This window comes from Miscanthus floridulus, chromosome 13 (genome assembly GCF_019320115.1).
Source record: "Miscanthus floridulus cultivar M001 chromosome 13, ASM1932011v1, whole genome shotgun sequence".
Taxonomy (NCBI): Eukaryota; Viridiplantae; Streptophyta; class Magnoliopsida; order Poales; family Poaceae; genus Miscanthus; species Miscanthus floridulus.
The window spans coordinates 3,367,274-3,381,898 of NC_089592.1; the positions used below are offsets into that span (position 1 = coordinate 3,367,274).

Consider the following 14,625-nt stretch of genomic DNA (forward strand, 5'->3'; position numbering starts at 1 on the left):
TTTGGTGCAAACTTAGAGCTTTTGGATTTCTTGTTAAGTATGAAACACTTGGATCCAAAAACTCTAAAGTAGTGCACCTTAAGCTTTTTACCGGTTACAAGTTCGTAGGTGGTCTTTTCTCTTTTCTTGTGAAGATATAAGCGATTGATAGCATGGCATGCCGTGTTGACCGCTTCCGCCCAATAGTTGGTTGGAGTCTTGTACTCATCCAACATTGCTCTTGTGGCTTCTATGAGCGTTCGGTTCTTCCTCTCCACAACACTATTTTGTTGTGGAGTGTATGGAACTAAAAACTCATGCTTGATTCCTTCTTCATCAAGAAACTCTTCAATGTTGGTGTTCTTGAACTCTGTCCTGTTGTCACTTCTAACTCTCTTGATTTTGACATCAAACTCATTTTGAGCTCTTTTTGCAAACTTCTTGAAGATACCTTGGACTTCACTCTTTTCACGCAAAAAGAATACCCATGTGAAACGAGAATAATCATCAACAATTACAAAACCATATTTGTTACCACCAATGCTTATATAAGCGACGGGTCCAAATATGTCCATGTGAAGCAACTCCAATGGCCTTTCGGTTGACACAACATTCTTGACGGGATGTTTAGCTCCAACTTGTTTTCCCACTTGACATGCGCTACAAATCCTATCTTTCTCAAAAGAAACATTTGTTAGTCCAAGGATGTGTTCGCCTTTTTGAAGTTTGGCCAAGTTCCTCATCCCAACATGGGCAAGTCGGCGATGCCATAACTAACCCATGCTAGATTTTGCCATTAAACAAGTCTCAGGATTTACTCTATTTGATGTGAAATCAACTAGATAGAGTTTCTCTTTTAAATGACCCGTAAATGCAATAGAGGAATCCTTCCTTCTATAGACTTCCACACCCTTATCCATAAAGAGACAATTGTAACCCATTTCACAAAGTTGTGAGACGGACAACAAATTGTATCTCAATGAATTCACAAGTAAAACATTTGAAATGGAATTATCATTTGATATAGCAATTTTACCCAAACCAAGGACTTCCCCTTTTCCATTGTCACCAAACACAATATTTCCACTTTGATCATGACTTGGTTGAAATGATGTGAACATGTCCTTCTCTCTGGTCATATGATTGGTGCATCCACTATCCAACACCCAACTTGTTCCACTGGAGGAATATTCCTACAAAGACAAATTAAGCTTTTGTTTTAGGTACTAAAAAAGATTTGGGTCCTAGGGGGTTATTCACATAAAACTTGGGCACCCAAACACTCCTCATAATTTCCTTTCTCTTTTGGGCACCAACATATTTAACCACAATCTTGTCATCCTTGCCCCAACAACATATATAGTCACTAGCATAGCACCGTGGAAGTGGTGCTTGTGGCTTTGGGACATTGGATTGCTTCGTCTTGATTGTCTTGTTACTTGTAGGTTGGATCTTTGGAATGTAGACCTTGTTGTTGGCCTTTCATATTAGCTCATCAAGAGCAACGCCCTTGTTGAACTTCACGCAAGGCACACCATTGATCATGTTCCTTCCATTGGCCTTTCCATCATACCTATTATAGCCAATGCCTTCCTTGATTGATGGGTGCCTTGATGACCTATATATAGTCTTGTTGGATTGCTCTTGACACTTGCACCCATTCTTTAATATCATCTTCAACCTATGAATTTCCTTATCTTTCTTCTCTAACTCAACAAGGTTAGTTGTATATGCATTCACATCAATTTTATAGCATCTTTTACAACCATCACTAGTGGAGACATTAGAGTCTTTGGTTGCCTTAGGAGAAGTTGAAGTGCTAGCCCAAAGAGTACTATAGTTTAGCTCAAGATTTCGATATTTTTCTTCAAAGCTTGTGAGGCTTTCTTGAGCTATACTCTTCTCATTCTTGAGGCTAGCTACTTGATCATTAACCGAGGAATGTTCCTTAGTCAATTTCCCAATTGAGTCATTGGCCAAAGACAATTCAACGGTTAACTTCTCAACCTTCATCTTTTCCTTGGCGATAGATGCTTCAAGTGCAAGGTTTTTCTCTCTCTCTTGAGTAATTATATCTCCTTGCAACTCTAAGCATCTATCCCTCTTCTCTAATTTCTTCGTTAGCATTTTTATTTTAGTGAAGGCCTTTTTACCAAATTTCTTTATCATGGTTGCTTCAATTTCTTCTATGTTATCATCACAACTATCATACTCATCACTAGAGGAAACGGGTGTAGTATGTACCTTCTCCCCTTTTGCCATGAGACAAGTTGGGGTGTAGTAGTCGTTGTCGATGAGGTTGGAGAAGAGCCTCGGTGGTGAAGATAGGTTGGAGAAGAGTTTTGGTGGTGAAGTTGAGTTGGGGAAGATCATGGTTGGTGAAGAAGAGTGGTGGATGGCGATGTTTGTGGCTCCCTTCTTCTTCTTCTCGTCATCACTTGAGTTACTATCACTTGACTCCCATTCTTCCCCAAGATGAACTTCACCTCTCTTCTTGCCTTTGTTCTTCTTGTCTTCATCCTTGTCATGCTTGTGCTTCTTTTTCTCATTAGAACAATCGGCTTTGAAGTGACCGATTTGACCACATCCATAGCAAAATCTCTTTTTGAACCTTCTCTTACCATCACCATAGGTCTTGTGGTTGCTTTTCTTCTTCATAAACTTTCTAAGATTTCTAATCACAAATGCAACATCCGCATCGGAATCTTCTTCTCCACTTGAGGAATCATCCTTCACTTTCTTCTTCGTTTCTTGACTTGAACCTTGACCTTCATGTTGTTGAGTTGCTTTAAGGGCTGCACTCTTGTTGAATCCCATTGCATTAGGATTTTGATTGTGAGCATTGATTGCATCTTCATCTAGACACTCATGATGCTTGAGCTTTGAAAGAACTTCTTGAGGTGTCATCTCATCATAATCGGGCCTTTCCATGATCACGGACGCTAGCATGTTGTTCTTGGCTCTATAGGTTCTCAACATCTTTCTAACAACCTTGTTGTCATCCCATTCGGTGCTTCCAAGAGCTCTTATGCAGTTGACTAATGCCATGAGCCTATCAAACATGGATTGTGTTGTTTCATTTTGCAAGAAAACAAATCTTTCCAATTCACCATGAAGTAACTCTATATTGCCTTTTCTCACACTTTTATCTCCTTCAAATGATACTTTCGAAGTATCCCAAATTTGTTTTGCACTTTCCATTCCATTCACTTTTCTAAACTCATCCGGAGCTAGGCTTGACACAAGCAATGCTATGGCTTGTGCATTTTGATGGAGGTTGTGCACTTCTTCTGGAATTATCTCTTTATCTTCATCGGTAGGAATCATCACACCAACATCCACAACTTCCCAAAGTCTTGCAGCAATTAGATGCATCTTCACCTTGTAAGACCAATCGGTGTATCTTGTTCCATCAAAGTGAGGTGGCTTGCCAATGTTGACGGACAGAGTATGTAGTGTTGAACCTTTCATGAGTTGTCCATAGTCAAAACTCATGTTTGAATATATTCCTTTTCCATGAGTAGGCTCACCGGCTCCAATATCACTAGCGGCATCTTTGTTTGCTTCATTCATGTCACTAGTATCATTCTTGCCACTTATTGCATCATCAACCCTCTTGCTCAATTTTTCCTTCAACTTGCTCATCTTATCTTGCATCTTTTTCATTTCATCTTGAAAGAGCTTGGCTTGAGCACTCATCAACTCTTCAGCTATTTTCTTGGCCATTTCGACGGCAATGGCTTGCATCTTGTCGGACTCTGACATTATTTCTTCTCACGCGGTGAAGCGCAAAAAAAAGACCTTGCTCTGATACTAATTGAAAGGATCTAACAATGCCTAGAGGGGGGGTGAATAAGCGTATCTAAAAATTTACTGCAAAATGCTAAGTTCAAATCTATCAGTCACTGTCGGAAGTCCCGGCGTTTGGGTCGGAACTCTCGACGTTGTCAGAAGTTTCGGCGCAAACATCAGCAGTTTCGACGCCTATGTGAACTACAAAAGCAGTGCCAAAATTAACTTTGCGGATAAATAATCTTACAACCTCACTTCCTAGTGGTTTGGTGAAGATGTTGGGTCACTCCCTTGACACCGTAATGCCTCCAAACCGTAGATCGAGTCCAAACCCTAAAGTGGAGATTTGGGAGACAAAGAGACAAACACATACAAGTAATCTCAAGCAATCATAACAACAACAACAACAAGCATGCGGGACACAAGGATTTATCTCGAGGTTTGGCAACCCCACAAAGGAGCTTCTACGTCCTCGTTGTTGAGGTGACCACCAAGGTCGGAGTCTATTCCACCTCCTTGCCTCTCTCAAAGCGACCATAAAGATCACTTGAGTTTTCCACTAAGAAATCGAAGGGTAATACAAACTTCCCAAGGCTCTTCCACAAGATGGGAGCTCTTAGGCAACGCCTAGCCGGCTAGGGGCAAAGCCCCAAGAGTAATAGATGCAAAATCAACTGGCTTGACGAAGAAATCAAGTGCTCAAGCTTTCCAAAGTGATGCTCTTACTTAATCCACTCTCCTTTCACTCAAAACCCTAAGGGAATCGAAGATTAGAGCAAAGGGGGAAGGAGAGGGGTGCTTTAGTTGCTTGAAAGCTTTTGAGCACGAAGTGGGTCAGCTGTTAATGAGTCCGTAATGGTTAGAAGTGAAGAGGGGGGTATTTATACTCCAAGTGAAAATCTAACCCTTTAGATCTACGTCGGAAGTTCCGACACAGATCTCGAGACTACCGACATCAATAGAAAACACTATTCACATAGTGCCGGAAGTCCGCGCGTGTAGGTCAGTGTCGGAACTCCCGGCAAACGTCGGGACTTCCGATGGTCGGAACTTCTGATGAACGTCAGGACTTCCAACGTGCGCAGTTAAACATCCAGCCAGCCCGCAACAGGTATTAGGACTCTCGACATGGGTCGAGACGTTCGACGGTCGAAACTTTCGACGTACGTCGGGAGTTCCGACATGCACAGACAGTAGGCTAGCAGAACCACCGATGCTGGGACTCCCGGCTTGGGTCGGGACTTCCGACTGTCGGGAGTTCCGACTCACGTCGGGACTTCCGACGTCCACAGTCACCGCGCAGGCTAAGTGATTGGGAGTCAGCACTTCTAGCCAGAGTCATGACTTCTGACTGTCGGGAGTTCCAGCTTACGTCAGGACTTCCGACACCGACAGTCATAGAAAATTATTCTATGTGCTCATGAAGTGCTAGAGTGTCTCTCTTTGATTTAATTATTATGCTTGAGCACTCTATCTTCCTCAGACCAACTAAAATTGCATCCCTCTTTATAGTGCGGTAGATCCTAAACTCAAAAGCAAAAAATAAAACCTTTGGAGAGAGCTTTGAGTTCGTCCACCTTTACAACTTCAAAAATTGAGGGATACCATTTCATCTTAATCAACTCTTTGATTCTTTCACGGGACTAATAGCTGCGACATATCTCATTAAGATCACATTAGTGCCTAATTTGGATGTCATCAATACACCAAAACCCACATAGGGGGCAAATGCACTTTCAAAGGTTAATCAACATGTTGAATAGATCATCTGGTAAATCATTGGTGGGTTGTGGTGGGGGTGCAGCACAGGCCTTCTCTATAGCATTAGCAAGTCTATCACCAATGCGACTAATTACAGCAATCAGCCCATCCTCTTCATCCCCACCAATCCTAGCTTTCTTTGGCTTGCTTGCTGATGAGGTAGCCCCTTGATTAGAAGGAGAGGGAGTGGCCTCACTCTCACCATTTGCATTCAACTCACTCACAACATTTGCATTCAGGTCTTCATTTTCAGTGTTAGCTTATTCAATACCTAATGCAAAATTTGAGTCCTTGGCAAACTTTCGTGTTGCCATACTATTTCCAAAGATTGTCCGCATCTCACCATAGTTTGGAAGGCGCCTGTTCAAGAATTCAGCATCAGCCTTGCGATCCTACAATGGATAAATGGAAGTTTAGTTAGAAGCAAACAATTAGAACTTAACATGATGGTTAAGTTTTTTGCAATTATACCTTAACATAGTCATTGTAGTGCTCCTCATCAAGAGTGATAATGAAGTTGTCCTCATCCCAACCAGTAGCACTCACTTTCCTAAGCTTGGTCATCTTTGCAAACTTCCTTTGTTGTGTCTTCAAATGATTTTTAACTTGCTCCCCAGTCTTCATGGTCCTGAACTTTTCATTGACAGCTTTAGCACAAGTGTTCAAATGGACTTTCTTAAAGCCAGAACATGTCTTTGTGCCACTAGCCACCAGATTGGCTAGGTGAGTCAGCATAAAAGTGGTCTCTGGTGCTGTCCATACAGCATGTCCATTTGTTCCACCAACTTCCTCGTTCAGGTCTTTCATGTCCTATCATATACACAACCAGGAAACACAAATGCATGGATCCAAAATGAATATGTCCATAAATTTCAGCAAGACATATGTCCATAAATTTCAGCAAGGCATATGTCATACAAATTCCAACGAGTTATACATACATTTCAACAAGCCATATGTCCATACAAATTAAATTTAGCACAACTGATCCACAATTGTTTGTCTAAATACATAAAAATACATAGAGATACTATATATTAATTTGCATAATGGTTTTGATGGTCTACCCACATCTGATCCACAATTGTTTGCCTAAATTGAACGGTTGCAGCATGCTAACTTGCTTGTCCAGTATACGATGTAGCATGGGTTTGCATTGGCCAATTCGAATCTTGAATGATGAACTCATCAATCCCATCTGCTATGACAAATTATGGACTATGCAGCAAGCTACAACAATATCTACTTGAGTTTGGAAAGGGAAGAATGGAGTTGCATCATCAAGAATTTTGAATCTCCTCTTAAGTGAACCAAATGCACGCTCTACAGTCACACGAAGAGACGAGTGCCTAAGGTTGAATAACTCCTTCTCATTTTGGACTGGATTATTCCCCCACTCATTCAAATGGTACCTAACTCCACGGAAAGGAGGCAAGAATCCCGGTTTGGCTCCATAACCGGCATCAATAAGATAGAATTTGCCTAGCATATTGTAGAAAAGGAGATCACATTTCGAGTTATCAAAAATTGGCATAACGAAATTAAGTTAGTGATTTTTTTGTTACCTTGTGGAACACGAAGGCCATTAGGGCGTTCTAAAGCATCTCGCAAAACTAAAGCATCATGTGCTATGCCTTCCCAACCAGCCAAGACATAAGTAAAATGTAGATCGAAATCTACGGCTGACATTACATTTTGAGTTGCAAAGGACTTTCTACCACGAAACGAATGCTCTAAATCTTTAGGAACAGATGCTCTTACGTTTGTACCATCAATAGCTCCAATACAATCCTAGTTTATGTTCATCAAACAACAACAACGACGACGACGACAACAACAAAGCCTTTAAGTCCCAAACAAGTTGGGGTAGGCTAGAGCTGAAACCCAGTAGAAGCAATCAAGGTTCAGGCACGTGAATAGCTATTTTCCAAGCACTCCTATCTAAGGCTAAGTCTTTGGGTATATTTCATCCTCTCAAGTCTCCTTTTATTGCCTCTACCCAAGTCAACTTCGGTCTTCCTCTGCCTCTCTTCATGTTACTATCATGGCTTAGGATTCCACTACGCATCGGTGCCTCTAGAGGTCTCCGTTGGACATGTCCAAACCATCTCAACCGGTGTTGGACAAGCTTTTCTTCAATTGGTGCTACCCCTAATCTATCACGTATATCATCGTTCTGAACTCGATCCCTTCTTGTATGACCGTAAATCCAACGCAACATACGCATTTCCGTGACACTTATCTGTTGAACATGTCGCCTTTTCGTAGGCCAACATTCTGCACCATACAACATAGTAGGTCTAATCGTCGTCCTATAAAACTTGCCGTTTAGCATCTGTGGTACCCTTTTGTCACATAGGACACCAGATGCTTGGTGCCACTTCATCCACCCTGCTTTGATTCTATGGCTAACATCTTCATCAATATCCTCGTCTCTCTGTAGCATTGATCCTAAATATCGAAAGATATCCTTCCTAGGCACTACTTGACCTTCCAAACTAATATCTTCCTCCTCCCGAGTAGTAGTGCCAAAGTCACATCTCATATACTCAGTTTTAGTTCTACTGAGTCTAAAACCTTTGTGAAGGGTCGAGATGGCGGACTAGAGGGGGGTGAATAGTCTTTTCTAAAATTAATCGCGTCGGCTAACCGAAACAAGTGCGGAATTATAACTATCGGTCTAGCCAAGACTACACCCCTCTATCTATGTTCTCTAGCACCTTCCAAAGATACTAATCAAGCAACAAAGGTGCCGTGCTAGCTAGAGCTCACCTAACCAATTCTAGGAGCAAGGTTACACAAACCTATGCCACTAGTACTTTAAGCAACAAGGGAGCTCCTACACATGCTAGTAAACAAAAGCACAAAGCTAACTAAGCTCACTAGCAATGATCAATAACAAGGCAACCAATGCCTAATTAGAGAGCGCAAATACTTAGCTACACAAACAAAGCAATGTGACTAACAAGGTTACTAAAACCAAGTTAGCCACGCAAGGGAGCTACTTCTATGCTACACAAGCAAGAGGGTAATTAGCAAGCTACACAAGCTATCTAATTACAAGAGCAACTACACAAGCTTAATATGTATAAAAGTAATTGCAAGCTTGTGTAATGGGGATGCAAACCAACGGGAAGAACAAGGTTGACACGATGATTTTTCTCCCGAGGTTCACGTGTTTGCCAACACGCTAGTCCCCGTTGTGTCGACTGCTCACTTGGTGGTTCAGTGGCTAATTAGCATCACCCGCTAAGCCCGCACGTCGGGCACCGCAAGAACCTACCCCTTGAGTGAGGGTAGCTCAATGACACGCTTTACTAGAGTTGCTCTTCACGGCTCCTGCGGGGCGAGCACAATGCCCCTCACAAGCACTTCTCCAGAGCGCCGCACAAGCTTCTTGCGGGCTTCCACGGAGACCACCACCAAGCCATCTAGGAGGTGGCAACCTCCAAGAGTAACAAGCACCACCGGCTTGCAACTCGATCACCTAGTGCCACTCGATGCAACCTCACGATGCAATCGCACTAGAATCGCTCACTCACACAATCGGATGATCGCTATCAAGTATGTGTGAGATGGAGGGCTCCTAAGCACTCTCAAGCATGGACACAAAGTCCCCCAAGGTGCTCCATGCTAGCCATGGCTGAAGGCCACTTCTATTTATAGCTCCAAGGGCTAAACTAGTCGTTACCCCTTCACTGGGCAAAAATCGGGCTGACCGGACGCTGGACCTTAGCGTCCGGTCGCTCGCAGACGACCACGTGTCCCGATTCCAATGGTCACTTGACCTGACCGGACGCAGCAGCTTCAACTGATCGAACGCAGAAACCTCAGCGTCCGGTCGTTTCCAGTAAGCTCCCCGAGGCGTATTTCTTCGACCGGACGCGTCCGGTCGCACGTGATCGGACGCAGCCCAGCGTCCGGTCACACTCCAGCTTCTGCGTCACCGAACGTCAGCCTGACCGGACGCACCCTGCCAGCGTCCGGTGCTTTCAGATCCAGCGTTCGGTCAGTTGACCGACGTCAGCATCTTCGCGATCAACTCGTTTTCACTTCTAACTTCTTCACCCTTGATCCAATGTGCCAACCACAAGAATTTGCATCCGGCGCAATAGAAAATAGGCGTTCCATTTTCCCGAAAGCGCCGAATCCATCTCACCCCTGCAAACACCACCACCTTTGTAAATGTGCCAACACCACCATGTGTATGTGTGTTAGCTTTTCACAATCATTTCCTAAAGGATGTTAGCCACTCAACTTGCCACGCCACTCGATCCTAGTAACGATGCAAAGTTAGATCACTCGAGTGGCACTAGATGACCGATATGCAAACAAGTTTGCCCCTCTTGATAGTACGACCATCTATCCTAAACCCGGTCATAAACTTCTCTACACACCTATGATCGGTGAAATGAAATGCCCTAGGTTATACCTTTGCCTTGCGCATTCCATTCCATCTCCTTCAATGTCGATGCAACACATGCACCAACACGATCAACAATGATATGATCCACTTCATATCATCATGTGATCATATTGGTTCATCGATCTTGACTTCACTTGCTCTTCACCATTGCCATCGTCCATCGGCGCCAAGTCTTGCTCAAGCTTCACCGCCACGCGGTCCATCACTCCAAAGCCTTTGACTTGCCCTTCACGCTTGCAACCGGTCCATCAAGCCAAGTCTTGTCTTGATCTTCTCCACCTTGATCACATGACTCAATGTCATGTCTCATGTGCATTTAAGCTCCTTCATCATCACATGTGTGAGCTTTGCAACATCTCCAAGCCATTTTCACCTCCATGGCATATGTTGCTCACACACACGTACCTGTGGACTAATCACCTGTGTATCTCACATAAACACAATTAGTCCACCTAAGTTGTCACTCAATTTACCAAAACCAAACAAGGACCTTTCACTTTGGACTCCAAAGTCTCCCGCCATAACTCCAGTTTCTGATTCACTCCTGTCCGACTTTCATCAACTAGCCCTACATCGTTCGTGAAAAGCATACACCAAGGGATGTCCCCATGTATGTCACTTGTGACCTCATCCATCACTAAGGCAAATAGATAAGGGCTCAAAGCTGACCCTTGATGTAGTCCTATCCTAATCGGGAAGTCATTCGTGTCTCCATCACTTGTTCGAACACTAGTCACAACATTGTTGTACATGTCCTTAATAAGCCCGACGTACTTCATTGGGACTTTATGTTTGTCCAAAGCCCACCACATAACATTCCTTGGTATTTTATCATAAGCCTTCTCCAAGTCAATAAAAACCATGTGTAGGTCCTTCTTCTTCTCCCTATACCGCTCCATAATTTGTCTTATTAAGAAAATGGCTTCCATGGTTGACCTTCCGGGTATGAAACCAAATTGGTTCATAGAGACCCGCGTTATTGCTCTCAAGCAATGCTCGATAACTCTCTCCCATAGCTTCATAGTATGGCTCATCAACTTAATTCCCTGGTAATTAGTACAACTTTAAATATCCCCTTTATTCTTGTAGATCGGTACCAATATACTTCTCCTTCGCTCGTCAGGCATCTTGTTCAATCGAAAAATATGGTTAAACAACTTGGTTAGCCATACTATAGCTATGTCCCCAAGGCATCTCCACACCTCGATTGGGATACCATCTGGTCCCATCGCCTTACCTCCTTTCATCCTTTTCAACGCCTCTCTAACCTCAGATTCTTGGATTCTCCGCACAAAGTGCCTATTGGTGTCATCAAAAGAGTCATCCAACTGAAAGGTTGTGTCTGTATTCTCACCATTGAACAATTTGTCAAAATACTCTTGCCATCGATGTCGGATCTCATCCTCCTTCACCAAGAGATGCTCCCTTTCATCCTTAATGCACTTAACTTGGTTGAAGTCCCTTGTCTTTCTCTCACGAACCCTAGCCATCCTATAAATATCCTTCTCTCCTTCCTTCGTACTCAAATGTTGGTAAAGATCCTCGTACGCTCTACCCTTTGCCACACTTATAGCTCGCTTTGCAGTCTTCTTTGCCACCTTGTACTTCTTTATGTTGTCCACACTCCTATCATGGTACAAGCATCTATAGCATTCTTTCTTCTCCTTAATAGCCCTTTGGACTTCCTCGTTCCACCACCAAGTATCTTTAGACTCGCCTCCACTTCCTTTGGTTACTCCACAAACCTCTGAGGCCACCTTCCGAATGTTGGTTGCCATCTTCTCCCACATGTTGTTTATGTCCTCTTCTTCCTTCCAAGAGCCCTCTTTGATAACCCTTTCCCTGAATACCTCTGACGTCTCCCCTTTTAGTTTCCACCACTTTGTTCTTTCAATCTTAGCTTGTTTATCCCTATGGGCATGCACCTGAAAACGAAAGTCTACCACCAAAAGCTTATGTTGAGAAACAACACACTCCCCTAGTATCACCTTGCAACCCAAGCATGCTCGTTTGTCCTTTCTTCTTGCGAGGACAAAGTCAATCTGGCTAGAGTGTTGTCCGCTACTGAAGGTCACTAGATGAGATTCTCTCTTTCTAAAGAAAGTGTTGGCTATCATCAGGTCAAAAGCTACCACGAAGTCCAGAACTTCCTCCCCCTCCTGATTCCTACTACCATACCCAAAACCTCCATGAACTGCCTCGAAACCTATGCTTGTAGTACCTACATGCCCATTAAGATCTCCTCCTATAAAAAGCTTCTCACTACTAGGTACAACTCTAATTAGGTCATCTAAGTCATCCCAAAACTGTCTCTTAGCACTCTCATCGAGGCCTACTTGGGGGGCATACGCACTAATTACGTTCAAGACCATATCACCAATGACAAGCTTGACTAAGATAATCCTATCTCCTTGCCTTCTCACTCCCACCACACTATTCTTGAGGCTCTTATCAATCAAAACTCCTACTCCATTTCTATTCACGACTATCCCTGTGTACCAAAGCTTGAAACCTGTATTGTCCACCTCCTTCGCCTTCTGACCCTTCCATTTAGTCTCTTGAATGCATAATATATTTACACGCCTCCTAGTCGCGGTATCAACTAATTCTCTTAACTTACCTGTAAGCGACCCTACATTCCAACTACCTAAATAGATCCTAGTTGGTTCGACTAGCTTCGTTACCCTTCGCACCCGTCGACTCAGATGCGAAGACCCTTGCTCATTTTTCACTACACCTGGGCGCCGATGTAGCGCGCCACTAAGGATGCGACGACCCAATCCTTGCTCACTTGACACCATGCCCAGATCGTGACATGGCGCGTCACGGTGGTGATGACTTGGCCCTTGCTCATTTAACACCATACCCAGGTTCCGATATGGCGCGTCGCTAAGAGGGTTACGCCCCAACGGTTTTCTGAAAAAAAATTCGGGTTTCATCTCCATTAGAATGGCTAGATTTAACGTTGGCTCGCCACGCCTATCACAACCCTCCTCCTTTACCAGGGCTTGGGAATGTTGAGACAACATAGGCGGAGTTTATGTTCATCAAAGTAAAAATTAATTAGGGGCCAACACAAGGTTACATAATTTAAATGTGAAACAAAGGTAGGGATAAACCTCACACCTTAAAATAAGGATCCCACCGATAGTTTCCGGCAATTTTGGACGGAGTTTGCAATGATGGTGGCCTAATAAATTCTGTTCATAGCTCTCCAATGGCATGAAGGACATTGTTGAAATAGCGGCTTACTATTTCTCCTGACCTTTGATAATTAGTGCCAACTAACCTATTTCTAAGGTTGTGCCCTACTGTATTTAGAAACATAGCCACCTGTTGCTCAACACACATATGAGTGGTATCTTGAAGCAACCCTCGATCTCTAAAAAGGTTACAAAATCGATAGAAACATGCTCTATTAAGTCTAAGCATGTTTACACAAGTTGTATCATCCTTCCAAATTTTTGTGTCTAGGTATTCTTGTCTCATTCTATCCCTTTCCTCAATTGGCGCATAAATAATACCAACTCTACTGGCACGTCTTTTTCTTTTTCTAGACTGAATAACCGTGGCCACCATGAACAAGAACATATATGCAGCAGCTGAACAAATTAGAACCTTGGTTCTCTGATCCATCTACAATGCAACAATCAAAGAAAGAAAAACAATATTGTCGTGTCATGCTCAAACACAGATCAGAAACATGAGGCAACTTACTAGCGCTACAGCGTAGGGAAAAATTTCCATTGGACTTTGCTGATTTTTTACCATATGCAGAAGCAAACATGTCTCAAGCATAAATCACATCATACTTGTTGAACTACTGGAGGCACATTTAACAAAAAAAAGTAAATCCATTGTGTTAGGGTTTGTATACCTTGGGCAAATCACAAATCTGCTAATGGAGAAGGAGGACGAGCGAGTGAGGATAACGTGCTTCACGTTTCCGGCCTGCTGTTGTTGGGGAAAATGGTGAAGACGTGGCTGCTGCTGTTGTTGGGGAAGAGGGAGAGGTTGATGTTGATGGAGACGACCGGGATGAGGACGAAGCTGCCGTACGTGTGCCGCACCGCTGCCGCCGACCACAGGCCGCGCCGCCGCTGCCGACCACAGCCCATGCCGCCGCCGCGAGGGCCCGTGCCATGCCGTGCCGCCACCGCAGGGGCTGGTGCCGCGCCGCCGCCAAGCGCTGTGGCCCCGCGTCCCACGCCGGTGATGGATGCGCCGCCGCCGAGCTCTCCCCCGCTCGTGCCATTTTTCCGAGAAGAAACGAGTCAGGCTGGTGGTGAGTGGTGAGAAGAAACGAGAAGAAACCAGGGACCGCCCCCGTCCATGTAAAAAAGTGGGATGGGGAGTCAAGGAATCTAAAGGGAATATGCTAGGTGGGATGTCTCTGTCCCTGGGCCGACTCCCATCCAAACTGCCCAAATCCCAGGTCCATCCCATCCCGCCCCTACAAATCCCTCCAACCAAACACATGGTTACACGCACAGAGAAGCAGCAATACGATGCAAGAGTGATGCTATATTTGGCAACATATTGCAGATGAACTTCATCTCTTGCTCCCTCCATCTGCTAAGGTAAAAATTATGTGTGTTTATTTATTTATATATGATTCTTTTCGTACCAGTCCTGCACGCAGTATGCAAGTGTAGGAGAAGCTAATA

General features: G+C 43.8%; 1 pseudogene; it reads right to left on the bottom strand.

The window, feature by feature from the left end:
• Nucleotides 1-6,569: 6,569 nt before the first annotated feature.
• On the bottom strand, nucleotides 6,570-13,594 carry LOC136500425 (protein ALP1-like; annotated as a pseudogene).
• Nucleotides 13,595-14,625: the final 1,031 nt, after the last annotated feature.